This window comes from Monodelphis domestica, chromosome 3 (assembly GCF_027887165.1).
Source record: "Monodelphis domestica isolate mMonDom1 chromosome 3, mMonDom1.pri, whole genome shotgun sequence".
Taxonomy (NCBI): domain Eukaryota; kingdom Metazoa; phylum Chordata; class Mammalia; order Didelphimorphia; family Didelphidae; genus Monodelphis; species Monodelphis domestica.
In genome coordinates this window covers 359,409,202-359,422,870 of record NC_077229.1, presented here as the reverse complement: position 1 = coordinate 359,422,870, position 13,669 = coordinate 359,409,202, and the positions used below count along the sequence as shown (strand labels likewise).

Genomic DNA, 13,669 nt, shown 5'->3' with positions numbered 1-13,669 from the left:
GTTTGCCTAGGGCCAGCTCTGGGCAGTACCTTGATGTTGTATGTCTCTATCAGGCAAACATGGTAATTTAACATAACTAAATTTTGAAAGCATATTTTACTGAAGCCACTTCAACTAAAACCTTTGACTATACAACATCAAAATACTAGGAATGTAGGTCACTAAGTAGTATTTTTAAAAAACACTTTTCCCCCCTAAACATTTAATATTAATAGCAGCCAATGATAATTTAGAAAAGCTGAACCTTCAATTTTTGTCTGTCTTCTTTGAAAATTTATTTTTGTTTTGCAATTCAGTCATACCTGATTCTTCTATAGTGTCCATATTGTCCATGTTTTCTTGGCAAAGGTATTTAAGTAGTTTGCCATTTCCTTTTTCAGTTGCTGTAGCAACAGAGGTTAGATGATTTGTCCAGCATCATAAAGCTAGTAAATGAATAGTCAAATTTGTACTCAGGTCTTCCTGACTACAGGTCCAGTGCTCTATCTACTGAGCCAACCAACTGCCTTCTGCTGAAAATTAGGGGAGAATATATAATGTAAAACAGTAAAAGTGACTAAGAACAGAAAATATGCTGTAACATTTGTTGTTCCTTCATTTCTTAGTCATTTTTAGTCAAATCTGACCTTACTTGGATTTTCTTGGCAAAAATACCACTGTTTCTCATTTCCTTCTCCAGTTTATTTTACAAATGTGGAAACTCAGATCAACAGGGTTAAGTGACTTGTACATGGTAACACAGTAAGTTTATGAGACCAATCTTGAACTCAAGAATACAAGTCTTTCAGACCCCATGCTTGGCACTCAATCCACTGTGTTATCTATATGCTTCTGCTATAACATACTAGTGTAAAAATGGTAACTTAAAGCTTATAGACATTCTATTATAATCTATTAAATTTCAATTTTCACAATAACTTTATAAAAAATGAGTTAGTTCATAGGGTTTCAGAATGTTAATAAAGTAGAATATTTACATTACACAAAGTTTCTCCTATTTATTCTTGTGATGGTGGGGGGTCATCATTATAGTAAATTACTGAGTGATCAACTTATTTTAATTATTTTAAAGGCTAAATTCACTAAATATTTTTGAAAGTTTAGGGTTTGGAAGTCTGATGATTAGCCTTAAGATGAAAAAGACTAGGCTGATAAAATTTTAAAAATAAATAAGGTACCTACTTTATCTGTTTGGTTTTATGGGGGACAAACAAAGAGAATTAATAGCAAAACACATATATAAATAAGCTGGGCCATTTGTAAACACATTAAATATATTATCTAATTTTATCTGGACAACACAAAACTACCAGGGAGATCAACTATATGAAGCAAGATGAGAATACAAAATACATTGTAAGTGCATAACTGAGCTAGAGTAGCAGAGGAGATCTGAAGAATGATATCCTGCTTTTATTTTTGCAGTCAGGGAAAACTTCATGAATTTAGTGGTGTTTGGGCTGGAAATGAAGATTAAGGATGATTTCATGATATTGTCAACATGGAATTTAGGAATTCCAAACTTGTTACCTAGTGAGATCTGATGAACCCCAATTTTAGATTTAGCTTGTAGATTGGAGACCCCAAAAGCTTGTCCTTGTTCCCTGTTCCCATGGAATCTACCCTGAAGAGAAATGATAATTCTGGTTGGGTGAGATAAGCATATGCTAAGAACATTCTTTGGTTTATGTAGTGTCCCCTATTGTATTAAAACCTTTCTCAGGAAGGTCAGACCTGGGCATGAACCATCCTTTAGTAACTTTGTAAGCAGCCCCCTTCTCTTGCACCCTAGCTTCTATCTATGATTGCATCTTGTCAGTGTAGTTTGAACACTCCCATTTTCCTTGTAGCCATAGTGATGTCAATCATCTTTCCCTGCCCCTGGCTTTCCCAAATGGTATATAGGTTCCCCAAGTTCTTTTGTTCCCCGGAGTCCATCCTGAGTCGATGGCACTCCCAGGGGCTAGTGACCAGGGCGTCTTGACTCTGTGCAGTCTTGGAAAGCAGCTCTGTTGTCATATTAGCAACGCTAACCCCTTTTCCCTTGATTAAAGAGTGATTTTTGACTATTTAGTAGTTCTGCGTTTTTTCTAGTTGACAATATAAATATAGTGATGAGAAACACTTTTCACTCCTAAATTATGGTGCGATCATGACACATAAAGAACAAATTATTTTGGTGAATGGTGAATAATCTACTAAACTAGAATTTTAGAGTAAATGAAGGAAAGTAGCATGAAATACAGCAAAACTCGAAGGGTTCTATAGATTAGTTTCAGATTACGAAAGGCTGTGAAATGCTAGGATCAATAGCTTGGATTTTATTCAACAGAAATTAGGGAATCATAGAATGTTGTAAAGACAAAGAGGATATCCTTGGCAAACTGGCTTCCAACTTCACCTGAGTTCTGTGGAAATGGTTCTCTCCAATTTTAATAATGACCTTTTAATTTTATTTATTTTTTACTAATTATATCTTAATTGCCAAATCCTATGGTAATTTCAAAGAATATACTCCTCAGCTTTCCAATAATAGTTACACATTATTGACATTTACATAAACTATGGGTCAGCCTTCTTACTTTTCCCTATATTTATATTAAGTCCCCCCTCCCATCTACTCTTTTATACTGGCTGCTCTTTTTGATTGGAATTCATTCTTTCATCACCTTTACCTCTTAGAACTCCCTCAGCTCATATAGTACCTTTAATTTTAATATTTTTTTTCCTGACTCCAAGATACTAAGATCTCCCTTAATCTAAAATTACCATGTGTATATTTTGTATGTACATTCATTGGTTAAAAATAATTTTCCCTATTGGCACAGAATTGTTTTTTTTTTGGGGGGGGGATGTGACAAACTAGATACTTAAATTGGAAACACTAAAAGAATAAAACTCATGAATGTATATTTTCCCTTCAGTAAAAGTGTACTTTCATTTTCAAGTCTCTAGAGAGTCCTGAAACCTGAAGAAAATACACCTAGAAGGTTATTACAGAAGATGTGCTCCAATATGGAACTTGAGGTTGGGGATAGCGGTAAGAAGTGAAATGATTAAAGCTACATTAAGAAATAATGATGTCAAAAAAGCAAAACTAAAAATATTTTTAAATATAAAGAAATATTTAGGAAACGGAGTCAAGATGCTGGTGTGGAGGCAGTGAAAGTTCAGACCTCTGAAAAACCTTCCTCACTGATTAAAAACAAACTGTTTCTAAGGGACTGAAAACTAAATCTAACAGGACAGAGCTAATGAACCCTCCTGCTGGACTCAACCTAAAAGGTATGCCCCCCAAAAGCCTGAATTCTAGAACACTCACATTTAAGGGGAAGGAAGAAGGAAGGTCCCAGGACCTCTCCCCACCTACAATACTGAGCGCCTCAAGCAGTGGCTAGAATCTCTGGGCTTGCAAGGGCACTAGTTCAGTACAAGGAGTACCTTGTGAGTACAGCTGTGCCTGGCTCAGAGCTTTGAATACAGGCTGCAGAGAGGCTGCTGGAGGAGAAGCTCAGAGAAGGCAGCACAATCCATATTGCCTCCCTCCTTTTCTAGAGGTTTTGGTCTCCAGGCACATCCAGCTCTGCAAGATCAACTCCACCCTGACTTAATAGGGAAGATAAGAAGCCTTCAGAGCAAAAGGAAACTCAAGCTCAAACACTTCTCCCCCACTGACTCCACTGAGAACCTGCTGACTAATCTCCAAACAAATAAAAACGTTTTTAAGGGACCCAATAAGTTAAAATGATATGTATATCCCTATAAGAAAAAGGATATCAGGATCACCTGGGAAGAACCAATATATATATGAAAAAAAAGGTTAATACTAAGAGAAACAGGAAAAGAAACAAAATGGGGTAAATTTATATGTCATAAAGAAACACATGTCGGAAGTAGAGGAGAACACTAATACACTGGAAGGGTAAAGAGGTTAGAGACAGGAAATACTTAATTCTTAGGTGCTTTGAAATTGACTCAAAGAGGGAAGAACAATCAAATCCATTGGGGCTGAGAATTGATTTGTGCCCTCTAGTGAAGTAGAAGGTTAACAAACAGACTGGTGGGGAGGGAAGCAATATAAGAGAGGGAGAGGGTGGGGGGTAGTTTAAAAAGAGCATGAAGACAATAAGAGGGGAATAAGAAGGGAGAGGGTGTAGAAAGGGAAGTAAAAAAGGTAGGAATTAGGGAGACATTAAAAATAAAACACTGGTGTACAAGGAAATTGTGAAAGAAAGAAAAGGTAGGACTAGGAGTGAAAATCAAAATGTTGGGAAATACACATACACATTTAATTTACATGGTGAATGCAATGTGAATGGAATGAACTCACCCATAAAACATAAGCAAATAATAGAATGGATTAGACACCAAAATCCTACCATATGTTGTCTACAAGAAACACACATGAGGAAGATAGACACAAATGGAGCCAAATCTATTGGGCATCAAATGAGAAAAAAAAGGCAGGATATCTGACAAAGCCAAAGTAAAAACAGATCTAGTCAAAAGAGACAGGGAAGGTAATTACATGCTGATAAAAGGCAGTATAGGCAATGAGGAAATATTGATATTCAGTATTTATGCACCAAATGGCATAGCATCCAAATTTCTAAAGTAGAAACTAGTTGAGCTCAAGGATGAAATAGATAGAAAAACTGTACTAGTGGGAGACCTGAAACTTCCTCTGTCAGAACTAGACAAATAAAACCAAAAATTAAATAAGAATGAGGTAAGAGAAGTGAATGAAATCTTAGGAAAAAAAATAGTTAGTAGATATGTGGAGAAAGATAAATAGGGACTAAAAGGAATATACCTTCTTTTCAGCAGTACATGGTACATTCACAAAATTTACCATGCACTAGGACATAAAAACATTGAAAACAAGTACAAAAGAGCAGAAATAATAAATACAACCTCTTCAGATCACAATGCAATGAAAATAAAAATTAGTAAGGGAGCATACATAGAGGCAAATCAAAAATTAATTGGAAATTAAATAATATGATTCTCCAAAACTGAACAAATCATAGAAAGAATTAATAATTTCATTGAAGAAAATGACAATGATTACACAATGATGACACATTCCTTCAGAATCTCTGGGATACAGCCAAACCAATACTTAAGGGAAAATTTATATACTTGAGTTCATATATAAACAAATTAGGGAGGGTAGAAGTCACTGAATTGGGCATGCAAATTAAAAAATTAGAAAGTGAATAAATTAAAAATCCTCAGATGAAAACTAAATTAGAGATCCTAAAAATCAAAGGAGAAATTAGTAAAATTGAAAGTCAAAGAAGTACTGATTTAATAAATAAGACTAGAAGCTGGTACTTTGAAAAACAAATAAAATAGACAAAGTGCTGGTCAATCTAATTTAAAAAAAAGAAAGAAGAAAACCAAATTAATGGTATCAAAAATGAAAAGAGAGACTTCACCTCTAATGAAGAGGAAATTAAGGCAATCATTAAAAACTATTATGCCCAATTATATGGCAATAAATATGGCAATCTAGGTGATATGGATTAATATTTACAAAAATATAAATTGCCTAGATTAACAGAAGAATAAATAGAATTCTTAAATAGCTCCATACAAGAAAAAGAAATTGAACAAGCCATCAAAGAACTCCCTAAGAAAATATCCCCAGGACCACATGGATTCACAAATGAATTCTATCAAACATTCAAAGAACTACTAACCCCAATATTAACAAACTATTTGACAGAATAAACAAAGAAGGAGTTCTACCAAATTCCTTTTATGAAAGAAATATGGTACTTATTACAAAGCCAGGTAGGTCAAAAACAGAGAAAGAAAACTATATACCAATCTCTTTAATGAACATAGATGCAAAATTCCTAAATAGAATAGTAGCAAAAAGGATTACAGCAAGTGATAACAAGGGCTATTCATTATAACCAGGTGATATTTATACCAGGAATGCATGGATGGTTCAACATTAGGAAAACCATTCATGTAATTGACCATATTAAGAAGTGAACCAATAAAAATTACATGATTATTTTAATAGATGCAGAAAAAGACTTTAACAAAATACAACACTCATTCTTATTGAAAACACTAGAAAGCCCAGGAGGAGAAGGAACCTTCCTAAAAATAATAAACAGTATATATCTAACATCATCTGCAATGAGTATAAACGAGAAGCCTTCCCAATAGGATCAGGAGTGATACAAGGATACCCATTATCATCTCTATTATTTAACATTGTACTAAAAACACTAACAGTAGCAATTAGAGGAGAAAAAGAAATTGAAGGTATTAAAATTGGCAGTGAGCACACCAAGGTATCATTCTTTGCAGATGATATGATCATCTACTTAAAGAATACTAGAGAATCAATTAAAAAGGTAGTAGAAATAATCAACAACTTTAGCAAAGTTGCAGGATACAAAATAAGCCCACATAAGTCATCAGCATTTCTATATATTTTCAATACATCTCAGCAGCAAGAAATAGAAAGAGAAATTCCATTTAAAAACACCCTAGACAATATAAAATACTTAGGAATCTCTCTGCTGAGACAAGCATAGGAACTATATGAACACAAGTACAAAACACTCTCCACAGAATTAAAACTAGATCTACACAATTGGAAAAAAAGTGATTGCTCATGGGTAGGTTGAGCTAACATAATAAAAATGACAGTCCTACCCAAACTGATCTACTTATTTATTTCCATACCAATTGAACTGCCAAGAAACATTTTACTGAATTAGAAAAAAAAATATATAACAAAGTTCATTTGGAAGAACAAAAGATCAAGGATATCCAGGGAAATAATGGAAAAAAAATGTGAAGTAAGGTGGCCTTGCAGTCCCAGATCTCAAACTATACTATAAAGCAGTGGTCATCAAAACAATATGATACTGGCTGAGAGGTATAAAGGAGGATAAGTGGAATACACTTGGGATAAGTGACCTCAACAATATGATAAGCCCAAAGATCCCAGCTTTTGGGAAAAAAATCCACTATTTGATTTTGGAAAGGAAAACTGAAGCAAGTTTTGGAGTTTCTGCCACTCAGGTGGAACCAACAGCAGTTGGAATGTTAGAGAGAAGATATTTACAAGAATGATAGTTGGTGGGGGGAGGGGTATTTGGAGAGTGACAGTTGGTCTTGTGACTCTCTTTCCTGGCCCTTAGACTAGAAGGAATACTCTCTCCCTGTCTCGGGATAGAAGTACCTCTATTTCTGGATTTTCCCAACTGTGTGCTCTACCTGGATTCCTGTGACCTTTTCATCAAACAAAAGGATTTAAGGGGATCAGTTAGAACTGTAAGGCTGGTCTTTATAGGGGAGTCAGCCTGAAGAGATAGGTCCAACCAGCTCTGAAGATCAGAACCTTTTCTTCCTCTTGCTGTCTACTGCTAAAGACTTTGAACTTAAGAAAACTATAGAGAGGAAACCCTCCACCAACCTGTGAGTCCTAGTCTCAGCTCAAAAGCTGTGAAAGACTCAAACCCAATCTAAGGAAATTCTGATTCCCTCTTCCTTGTTATCTTCCCAAAGCAAACTTGTTATTAAATTCATCTTTATTTAAATAAACTGCAGTCAGATAAGAGGACTATCATTTCAGGGGAACATAGAGAGAGCCTGAACCTAAGGACAGCCATTCAACCATAAACACAGTCCTTATCAGATCCCTTCTGGGTGACTTTGGTCTGGGGGGAGACTTGTCCCTCAGGGGGGTTGTTGCTTACCTACTCTTGGGTGTCTTCAACATCAATCAATAGAGAAGACATCCCCTCAGGCTATTATTATTGGCCCATTTCTGGGAAACCATTTATCAAAGATAGCCTCTTGGCAAGGTGCATCTCTCTCCTTTTACCTCACTGGTGGCCATATTCTTTCTGTCCTTTCAACTGCTCCATTCTCTGTTACAAAACCTTCATTATGCCCTGAACCTCCCTTTAAGTATTATAGATAAAAACTGCTGGGAAAATTGGAAGACAGTATGGGAGAGATTAAATTTGGATCAATATCTTACACCCTACATGAAGATAAACACAGAATTGTTGAATGACTTGAATATAAAGAAGGAAACTATAAATAAGTTGGGTGAACATAGAATAGTATACATGTCAGATGTTTGGGAAAGTAAATATTTTAAGACCAAGTAGGAGAAAAAAATCACAAAATGTAAAATAAATAATTTTGATTACATTAAATTAAAAAGATTTTGTACAAACAAAACAAATGCAATCAAAATCAGAAGGATAGCAACAAATTGGGAAGAAAGCTTCATAACAAAAAACTCTGACAAAGGTCTAATTATTCACATTTATAAAGAGTTAAATCAATTCTACAAAAACCAAGCCATTCTCCAATTGATAAATGGGCAAGGGACATTGTATTAAAAAAAGATAAAAGCTGGAAGTATTGTGCACTGAGGGAAGTTTGTTCTTTCAGTATGGATAAGGGGAAGGAGAGAACCCCCCCCACTCACAAGGCAGTATTCAGGGGAGATAGTAAATATAACGAAATGGTTCAGAGAGAGAAGAGGGGGTTTGAAAATTTTCTCCCCTTCTGTCTTCCCTCCTTAGCTAAAGCTGCTCTCCCCACTTCACTCTTGTCCCTCTTGTAGCCCCATCCACTACTGGAGACCAAAGGGTCTCCCCTTGATCTGTTCACTCACACTCAGCTTGGGGAACAAATAACTTTTAATGTCAACCCAATCAGGTAATACAAAAGGAATTAATAGGCAGGGAAGAATAGGAAAAGGAAAGTGGGAAAATGGGGTCCCTGTCTCTATCTAAACCCTTTCCCTTCCCTCCTCAGTTTGGGAGGAATTCAGGCCTTGATGGCCTGAGCCCCCTGAGAGAATGTCAGGTTGACTCACCCCTGGGCAATAGGAGCTGAGGTAAAGTCTGCTCAGATTTCTCTTCAGAAGTCCGTTCAGTTGGGAAGTTTTGGAGGGAAAGATTTCCAGTCACCAGCAAGAAAAATGGGTAACCCTCAGGAGAAAGTCTTTTTCTCAACTTCTCTCTTCCATTTCTGAAGACCGAGACCCTTAATTTTCTCCAAGACAGAGTCTCCTCCTCCTCCAGATTCCACTCCTGGAGCCCCTCTCCTGTTGAGGTGATCAATTTCACATACTCTTCAGCCTGGCACTTTTTCTCCAGTGCCAGCTTCTCACAACATGAATAGGTAATTTTCAGATAAAAAAATAACAACTATTAATAAATACATGAAAAAGTGTTCTAAATATCTTGTAATCAGAGAGATACAAATCAAAAGAACTCTGAGGTACCACCTCACACCTAGTAGATTGGCTAACATGACAGCAAAGGAAAGTAATGAATGTTGTAGGGGATGTGGCTAAGTTGGGACATTAATGCATTGCTGGTGGAGTTGTGAATTGATCCAACCATTCTGGATGTCAGTTTGGAATTATGTCCAAAGGGCAGTAAAAGACTGCCTGCCCTTTGATCCAGCCTTAGCACTGCTGGGTTTATAGCCCAAAGAGATAATAAGGAAAAAGACTTGTACAAGAATATTCATAGCTGCACTCTTTGTGATGGCAAAAAATTGGGGAATGGCTAAAAAGATTGTGGTATATGTTGGTGATGGAATACTATTGTGCTCAAAGGAATAATAAAGTGGAGGAATTCCATGTGAACTGGAATGACCTCCAGGAATTGATGCAGAGTAAGAGAAGGAGAACCAGGAGAACCTTGTACACAGAGACACAGATACATTGTGGTACAATCAAATGTAATGTACTTCTTCATTAGTGGCAATGGAGTGATCCTGAACAACTCAGAGGGATTTAAGAGAAAGAACACTATCCTTATTCAGAGGAAAATCTATGGGAGTAGGAACACAGAAGAAAACCAACTGCTTAATTACATGGGTCAAAGGGGTTATGATTGGGGATATAGACTTTAAATGAACATCCTAGTGCAAACATCAACAACGTAGAAATAGATTCTGATCACGGACACCTGTAAAACCCACGGGACTTGTCCGTTGGTTACAGGAAGGGGTAGGAGAAGGCTGGAGGGAATGAACATGATTTTTATAACCAAGGAATAATGTTCTAAATTGACTATATAAAATTTAAAAAAATAAAAGAAGAAACACTTCTAATCAGAAATAGATCAATGTGGTACACTATTTTTAACAACTATAAATCTTAGCCATATTAAATTAATTTGTGTTACCTCAACAGGAGGGGAGAAAAATACTTTTTTCTGACAAACATGAAGGCAGCTGAAGCAGGTGCTTTGTATTGCTTACAATTTGATCAGATTTCAAATAAGCAAAGGTCAATCACTGAATCCTGGGCCATTGCCAGGAATCCTGATTTTGTTTTGCAACTATACTTTGATGACTTTGGAAGAAAGTAAGCTTGAAGACTCTGTGAAACTCTGCCACACTGAAATCCATTTCATTGTAAGTCAAGACATCATCCATGACATCATTGGTTCTCTTTGAAAGCAAAAGTTGAAAAATAACATTAAATTAATATACAAGAGGAAAGGGAATCAAACAGAAGGCAAGCATTGTCAGTTCATAATAGATCAGGTCCAGGAAAGGCCTCCATAGAAATGCAGGGTTCCTATAGCAAAGATGACAGATGCACTTTTATTCATCCTGGTTCAGTGCTCCTTAGGAAAACCCTGGGTTGATAGATGCAGAAAGCTAAGTGAAGTAACACAAGACTCCTTACAATGAAAAAAGAAACCAGGAGGCCAGTGGTCTGGATTCAGTAGTCAGAAGAGTTTCTCTGGGAAGACAAAATAAGAGATAGCCAAGTAGGGACTTGGATCAGGGAAGTTTGACACAAGTCTCACTGGAAAGAACCTGAGCCAAAATGAGAGACCAGGAAGTGGGTGATGTTGATCTGACTTTGACCAAAGACATCATCATAAATAGAAGTAAAGAAATATAAAAGCATCAAATCTATTGATGCTTCCCCATCATTATCTTTTCAGTAACCTTACCTAATGGTAGGTAAAAAAAGATATCTAATTGGGAGGTACTTTAATGTGACTTCTTTATTAAAGGATAGAAAGAAAATAAGCTTGTTACAAATGTCCTGATTTGTCTCCTAGATGTACTGTGAGTTTGGATAATGGATGGTTTAGAATATTTTACTAAGAAAAGAAGTTAATCACATCTCATAATAAATTAAGATGACTAAAGTTAAAGAGATTAATAATAAGGCAATACAAGAAAAAAGAATATTCTTTGACAAGCATGAAATTTGACAATGTACTTTATTTTAACTATACTTTGAAATTCAAGGACTCTAAAACATAAGGGGAAAATAATTTACTTGGGAATATTACTGAAGTAAAAAATCAAATATATCATTTTCATGATACTGTTTTTTAGGATTCTAGTGTTTATTGTCCATTGACTTTCTATATGTGAATTTTCTAACTTCAGAATGTCAAAATTAATTGACTTGAATCAAGGAAGGGAATGACAGTAGTTAACCTCTAAAGTCCCTTATAGCTCTGATTTCTGGAATTTAAACTTTAAATTTTGATTAAGCTTTATCTAAAATACAAGAGAATAGTTCCATTTCCAAAAAAAGACTTAACTGTATACAATCATTCACTCATCATCATAGATACAAAAAATATAAAATCAAGTAGAATAAAGCTTCCACCTACATACCTATTGCTCCTGGTAGTTTATTGTAGGAAAGAAGTTGAATAATGTCACAGCTGTCCTAGCACTCTAGCTCCCTGCTGTCTCTCAATTAAACTATTCTTTTATTCATGTTATTCTTATCAATCAGAAAGTTCAGGGCAAATAAGTTCCAAAGGGTTGTGAAAGGACCATCTGGGAGTTGCCACCAAGTGTTGTTGAATGGGTTGAGGTGAGGCAGATAGTGAGTATGCTGAAACCAATATAGTATGTCTCTATCACTGAACAACTATAACACTTTTTTTCCCCCAAAGTTCATGTGTTAGCTGAAACCTAGATGAGTTCTGGAACCTAGCAAACCCTCTCCTGTCATCATTAATTCTTTTACTCCTTCTAAACACAGATTTAAGGACAGGTCCAATATTATTTTAAAGTTGGCTTGGTAAGACTGACATGGGTTATAGGTCCACTAATTATTACCCTCCCCCCCCCTTTCTGAACCTTGACAAAGAAGATTAAAAAAGTATTGCACTTAAAATCAAGCACATTCTTTAGGATGTTATTTAAATAATAAATTATAATAATCTGAACTGCATGATTTTAGAGTATGGAAAAGAGAAATAAATATGACACTGTGAAATGATAAAAATAGCATGAGCATATTAGGAGAGTTATAAAATTAGTTTGACTAGGTTGTTGGAAAATAGTCTAGATCAAGAAGAACTAGGATTAAGAATCTAAACAAACAAAATAGTAGGAATAAAACTACTATAAATGAACTCTGAATCTAAAAGTAATATTAAGTCATATTTTCAACATGCCAGTTAAAAACAGAGATCATTCTATGGTGAGAAATGACATAATAAAAAACAAATAATTTTAACAACACTCAAAACCTATTCCAGGACCCAGACTGCCAGTCCAAGATGAAAGGGTGTTTCTCAGAATTCTAGTTAGGTAGTCAGTTAGCATTGAAGAGGATTATCAATGCAGGAAAGAGAAGCTAATACTGGTTAAGCGGACTGAGAGTCCAGAAACTCAGTCACTGAGTGGACAGAGCTTAAGGGGAAATAGGGAAGGCAATTTTATGAAGGCTTTAGTTTTCAAGTAGTGCCTAGATTTTCAATCAAAGTTGTTAATGAGATTTTTGCCCAAATTTTCAAGGAATGTGAACTTCTGATATTGTCACTAACGTGTTTTATCAGATTATTTTTATAAATCAAAAGAAGAAATTTCCCCTACAAAATGCATATGTATAAAATTTAATACAAATAATTTAAATTGAACAATATAAACTAGTTGTGTTAATCTACTTGATAACATATTTGCTTGGGTAATTTTAGCTCTAATACAAATTTCTATCTTTTCATTCACAAAATTGTGCAAACAAAAGGAAATAAAAGAGACATAGCTTTTAAAGGGTCCAGATGGTCCATTTGTATGTGTGCTTGGCTCAAGAACTGGAAGCTTCAAAGTGCTCCTGTCAAACACAAAATCACAACATGCCATAGGTGAGTTTAGACAAGGGCACAGTAAGGTGGGGGTTGTAGGCAAGAGAGGAGAAGAGTATGTCCTGGAAATACCTCAGACACAATATATTAACCTTTTTTTAATAGGAACACAAAAAGAAATAGTTGTAGATCACTCAACAATTAGGAGAAGAGAATTTACTTAGTGTTGGTAAATAGTCAAAAGGAACAAGTATTGAGGACACTTTAAAGTAACTCAACTAACAGAAGTTCTCTCACCATCAGAATACCTGGAACTCTGGTTCTAGCACCTTTTCTGCTTTGTACAATATTCAGATGAGAAAGAAGCATGACCAAACCCAGAGACTTTAGTTTCTTAAGACAATCAAATCCAGAAGACCATATATATATATATATATATATATATATATATATATATATATATATATATATATATATATATATACATATATAATATATATATACATATATAATATATGTACATATATACATATATATACACACGTATAAATATATATATACACATATTTTTAAGAAACTAGTTTAAT

General features: G+C 35.2%; 1 long non-coding RNA gene across 1 annotated transcript in view; it reads right to left on the bottom strand.

Moving 5' to 3' along the window:
- Positions 1-13,257, bottom strand: part of LOC103104258 (uncharacterized) — a 31,782-nt gene extending 18,525 nt beyond the window's left edge. Inside the window, exons 1-2 of the long non-coding RNA XR_464182.2 lie at positions 10,194-13,257; positions 8,870-9,100 (exon numbers count right to left, since the gene is read on the bottom strand). This is a non-coding gene — a long non-coding RNA (uncharacterized LOC103104258). The remainder of the gene's footprint in view (positions 1-8,869; positions 9,101-10,193) is intronic.
- Positions 13,258-13,669: the final 412 nt, after the last annotated feature.